Source organism: Theropithecus gelada, chromosome 7b, assembly GCF_003255815.1.
Source record: "Theropithecus gelada isolate Dixy chromosome 7b, Tgel_1.0, whole genome shotgun sequence".
In the NCBI taxonomy this organism is placed as follows: Eukaryota; Metazoa; Chordata; class Mammalia; order Primates; family Cercopithecidae; genus Theropithecus; species Theropithecus gelada.
The window spans coordinates 72,726,240-72,732,239 of NC_037675.1; the positions used below are offsets into that span (position 1 = coordinate 72,726,240).

The following is a 6,000-nucleotide window of genomic DNA, read 5'->3' on the forward strand; positions in this document are numbered from 1 at the left end:
TGTGACTGAACTATTTGACTTAGCATATAATCCTCAAGGTTCATCAATGTTGTAGCATGTGACAGGATTTCTGTCTTTCCAAAGGTTTAGTAGTAGTCCATTGTATGAGTATACCACATTTTGTTTATCCATTTATCTGTGGATAGATGTTTGGGTTACTTCTACCTTTTGGCAGTTGTGATTGTTGCTGTGAATGTGGGTGTGCAGATATCTCTTCAAGACCCTGCTTTTAATTATTTTGTATATATACCCAGAAGCAGGATTGCTGGATCATATGATAGTTTTATTTTTAATTTTTTGAGGAACCTCTATACTGTTTTTCATAGTTGTACCATTTTACAATTTCATCAATAGTTCATAAGGGTTCTAACTTCTCCACATCCTTACCAATATTTATTTTCTGTTTTTTTTTAAAAATTAATTAATTAAACAAATTTTCGAGACAGGGTCTCCCTCTGCCACTTATAAGGGCTGGAGTGCAGTGGTGTGATCTCAGCTCACTGCAATGTCTGCCTCCCGGGCTCAAGTGATCCTCATGCCTCAGCCTCCCGAGTAACTGGGGCTACTGTTGCACACCACCACACCCAGAGCTAATTGAAAAAAAAAATTAAATAGTAACCATCTTAATGAATACAAGGTGATATCTCATTATGGTTTTGATATATGTTTCTCTGATGATGAAGTTGATTGCATTTTCATATTCTTGTTGGCCATTCTTATATTATCTCTGCATACATGTCTGTTCAAGCCCTCTGCCCATTTTTAAATTGGGTTATTTGGTTTTTTTATTGTTGTCGTTGAGTCATAGGAGTGCTTTATATATTCTGGATATATATATTTTTTCTTCGGCATTGTGTTTTACTTTTTGGGGGAGAGGCTAGGAGGAGGAAGGGGTGAAAACAGGGTCTCATTGGAGTCTCCAAAGTGTATGAAACCTCTGGTAGTACAAGGATGAGATGAGATGAGATGGCCAGGCAAGTCAGATGGAAAATCCCCAAGATTCTTTTTGCTATTGATTTCTATAATTAAAATGTGACAGGTGGAAAGGACTAGTACATGGAATTCAATAAATGTCACTTGTCTTTCCTAACTAGGTTCCTCACGGTCTAGGTTATGCCTAGATATCATCATCCTTCTCCTTTCAGAGAATGAAGCTCACCTAGAAAACTGGAGAACTAAAAGTGCAATACAGTTTGCATAATGCAGTTGGTTAACTGTCTCCCCATCCTCCCAACTCCACTATTCCAGGGAGGGGCTGAAAGTAGAAGTGGCTCCCCTAAAGTCTAGTCAGCATGTCGTGGGAGAGTCCACATGAAGGGCTGTGGGCTGTAACTGTCTAATGCACAGTCCTCTCTTTTTGGTGATAATAATTGTAGGGAAAGAAGTGGACATGCATGCTGATTTCACGAGCTGTCTTCAGGATCTCAAGAGCCTTGCTGTGCTCAGTATCTTGGAAATCCACATCATTCACAGCTAGAACTTGGTCCCCTTCCTGAAGTCCTGCTCTATGTGCATCAGAGTCAGGAATCATCTTGGAGATGAAGATGCCTTGCTGGGAGGCCTTTCCTCCTCAGATGTTAAATCCCAACTGAGCTCCAGGAGGCTTCTTCAGTGTGATGGTTTGGGGCAGAAACTGGGTCAACTCATTGTTGTAGTCTGGGCGGGGTACCCTCTCAGGAGGAATCCATGCTGGAGGATTCTCATAGGCAGGCAGGAAAACCACTGGGTAGTCATCATAAGGAATCTGGCTGTCCATCTTGGGCAAGGCCCAGTGGGCAGTCCCCAGCGACCTCAGGCTTCGCTCCATATTTTAGATATTAACTCCTTATGAGATAGATTACTTGCAAATATTTTCTTCCATTCCAGGTTGCTTTTTCGCTCTGTTGATTGTGTCCTTTGATGCACAAAAATTTTTTAGTTCGATGTAGTCCCTCTCGGCTAATTTTGCTATTGGTCATGTCCAAGAAATAACTGCCAAGTCCAAAGTAATGAAGCTTGTGTTTTCTTCAGAAGTTTTATAATTTAGGTCTTACATTTAGGTCTTTAGTACATTTTGAGTTCATTTTTATGTATAGTATAAGGGTCCAACTTTTATTCGTTTGCATGTGGGTGTCTTATTTTTTCCAGCACCATTTGTTGAGGAGACTGTCCTTTCCTTGTTGAGTGGTCTTGGCACCCTTGCCAGAAATCATTTGGCCTATATACGTGGGTTTATTTCTGGGCTGTCTATTCTATTCTGTTGGTCTGTTTGTCTGTTTTTATGCCACTATCACGCTGTTTTGATTGGTAATACATTCTGAAATCGGGAAGTGTAAATGGCACTTTTAAGTTATGCTGTTCTAGATATTGAGTAATGAAGTGACATTAAACAATTCAAAGAATTTTTTCTGTTTTTGAAGGGTCGAGACACACTTAGAGAATGAGGTAAGTTGATTTTAATGGCAGAATGTATGAGGCTATCAATTGGCAAGGAGCGTAGTAAAAGCTGTGTGTCTAGCACTTCCGGTTTGCAAAGTGCTTTCACAGATATTGAGTCCAGTGGCTTGGGAAAGCTTCAAAAAGGCAATGAATCTTGAATTATCACAACAGTCAGATGTGTACCTTAGTGGGTGTTCATACCCAACACTCTGTGCCAGTTGCATCACAGTGATATAGAGAAATTATTATAAGAACTGTCACTCGTGATAATTTTTTCCTTGATTCTGTGTTGTCTTTCCTTTTCCAATCCAGTAGTTTCAGATTTCCTGTATCTGCCTGTTGAATAGCAGTGGACCCCATATGAAGGTAGAATACTTAACCACAGTACTATTTTATATTTTGGATGTGTTAAAAAAACAAAAACAAAAACAAAACAGAAAACTGATCTGGCTGGGTTATATAGGATGAATTGAAGGCAAAAGATTGAAGTCAGAACAGCAAATTTAGTGGCTGCTATAGTAACTAATTTCGGCTACTTAAGACATATTTTCTCATCTTCTTAATACAACGATGGCGATAATTTTGGTTGAGCATATTATTTGAAGGGACATTTGGTAGAATTTCCGTGGAAGAAAAATGTAGTATGCTTGTATGTAGTAGGCCTATCATAAAGATTTATTAGTGACCAAATGAATTTGTATCTGCAACATATGTTGAATGGTGACCAAATGAATTTTTGTTTGCATGGGTAGGTCTGTAAGGAGTAATTGATTCACTTTTCCTGTAGGTGTTTATTGAATCCCATTATATGCCAGGGACTGGTGGCTGCTACTGGTAAACAGGATACATGGTTCCTGTTCTTGTATAGCTGATACTCTTCTAGTGACTTATGTGGTCCTTTTCAATGTTCTGTTCCTCTCCTCTGGTTGGATTTTTCTTTTAGTCATAGGCCACCTGTTTTACTTTTGATGCAAAAACAATTGCAGTTGTTTATGGTCATATATTAAATATTATTTATATACATAGAGAAATAAGCAATAGTCAATTGCATTTTGGTTTCCAAGGAGATATATCTTGGCAAAACTTATTTTATCAAGTGCTTTTCTAAGAAAGAGAACCAAAGGAAACTGGCTGTAATGCCTTTTGGTTAAGATTTTCCCGAGGACCCAGATAGGATTTTCAAATCTTGGTTTCTTCTACTCCCACACCCACTCCAAAAGAATCTGGAAAGCTAGTTATGACTAATGCTGGATTTTGATATCGATTGTTGGAGCTGTGAAGAGTCATATAACCCTTCTGGATCTTCATTCATTCATTCATTCATTTCTTCATTGACTTAATAAGTCTTCATTGTTTACCTATTAGGTATCAAGTGATCTCTTCTTTGTAAAAGAGAAAATTGAAGGTTGAATTCAGTTTTAAGACCTACTGTAAAAATTCTGTAAATTTATTACTATGATTTAGTAAGATTTAAGCCTTTTTATAGATAGTAGAAATGTTTTTGAAAGAACTGAAGAAAGAAATTTATAGAGTTTTTGTTTTTAACTCTGAAATATTTTAGTGAGAAAATTCTGTACTGGTGGATAATTTTAGTGTTAGTTTCATTCTGATCTGAAACCAATCAACATTTAAACTCAGCTCAGAGTTTTTCTTTGTAATTTTGATAGTAGACAATTCTGAATCTAACCTTTTTGTTGTTACTGATAACACCCTGGAAACTTAATTCCTGTTTCAGATGATTGGTATAATGTGTGTGTAGGAGATTTGGAAATGCTTATTACCTCTTCTAGGTGCTTGGTTCTGAATCTTTTAGAGTGTGGTCATTTTTGTGTGTAGTAGTCTTGGGATAATGGTAAGATCATGTCACTGACGGCAGAACAGTCACACTGAAGATCTGAGTGCCATTACTGTGATAATTAAGCAGATGTTTGCTCATGCTACCAAAAAAGTAATATTCAGAGTTCCTAGTGTGAGATTTCATGGCTTTATAAAGTAGTATTTTCATTTTAACTTGTTGGAAATTCAACATAGTATTGACTATACATGAAAAGATTCAGTTATGCAAAGTAAAATGTAAGAATTTCCTCCCATGTGGATTGTTGCTTTTCGTAAATCTGGTTTCAGTGTTACCAAAGAACAGTGGAAGATTTGTTCTAGTCCTGGCTCTACTACATACTAGTTGTGTGACTTTGGCTGTCTTTCATTTACTAATTAGCAGTATCATTATGCACTTTCTAGATGGCAGATACATTCTCATCCTAGGGATACATCAATGAACAACTCCGAGTGAGATGGGAAGCCGCTGGAGGGTTTTGTACAAAGGGTTTTGGTCTGACATCTTTAAAGAGTGGCACTCTGTCGTGCAGGGGAGTAGAATGGGGAGGAGTGCAAAGGTGGAAAGAGGGGGATGTTAGAGGTTTCTAGCAATGCTCTGTAGGTGAGTGAGATATGATAGCAGCTGTGGAGGTGATGAGAAGTGAGTGGTTTCTGGATATATCTCAAGCGGGGCGAAAATGATTCACTGATGGGTGAGATGATGTGGAGTGCGACAAAGAGTGCACTCAAGGATGACACCAAGGTGTTTAGCCTGAGCAGCTGGAATAATGCCGCTGCCATTTACTGAAATGGAGATGCCTGGAGGAGCAGGTTTGGGTGCGGTATTAAGAGTTGATCTGTACATGTTGGATATGAGATGCAAGTTGACTTGCCAAGTGGAGCAGTCAGGTAGGCAGCTGAGTGGGTATGTCAGTCTTCATGAGCTTTAGTTTTCTCATCTGAGAAATGGGGAAAGTGTCTGCCCTTGTCAGAATTCTTGAGATCAAATGAGAAAAAAAAAAGTTAAAACTTGTAAAGCTGTGTCTTGTATTATTTCTGGGAAGTAGACTGGCTGCCATCTTGTGTCTTTTGTGGTCTCTTTTGCACTATTTAACTCATAGGCCACATTGTATTGTGGAAAGTTAGCATATGCCCTCCAAAGCCTGGTTTCTTTCCCAGTAGATGTGAAAGCTTTCTCTTTGATCCCTCCTGCAATTCCTGGGCAGCTTCTGGGAGAACTTGGTATGTATGTATTTCAGTTATCTCCAGAGTGTCAGAGGGCTTCATTTTGTGTAGAGCCAGTACTTGAGAGTGTGGTACCAGACTTGCCTCTTAATAAACATAGCTTTGGGCCAAAGTAATTTATTTAGGTGGGAGGGCATTGTAATAGAAAAATGGCTCTTATCTTTCTCAGATTCTTTATTTTAGGCTTTCTCCATAACTTGAATCCATTAACAGATAGGGTCTAATAGGTCAGATGATTGAGGGAGACCACTCTTCATATTTCTTGATTCAGAATACTTACATATTTTTAGTTTTTTTTTTGATTGCTTTACATTTTTCTGTAGGCAGGTGAAATATGTTAAGTATGTATTTGAATCTGTTGAATTAAAATTTGCTTAGGATCCACCATGTTGAAAGCGTCAGTCTTTTATTTTAATCAGTGGCATTTTGAATTTATTAAATGTCTGTCATTAGAGGTAGTAGTAAGTAGTTATATATTTGAAATGTAGTACTTTTATAATCTATACTTTCCCACCATTTGAT

At 38.0% G+C, this 6,000-nt stretch overlaps 1 pseudogene; it reads right to left on the reverse strand.

Annotated features, from left to right (window-relative positions):
* Positions 1–1,336: 1,336 nt before the first annotated feature.
* LOC112629440 lies at positions 1,337–1,798 on the reverse strand (annotated as a pseudogene).
* Positions 1,799–6,000: the final 4,202 nt, after the last annotated feature.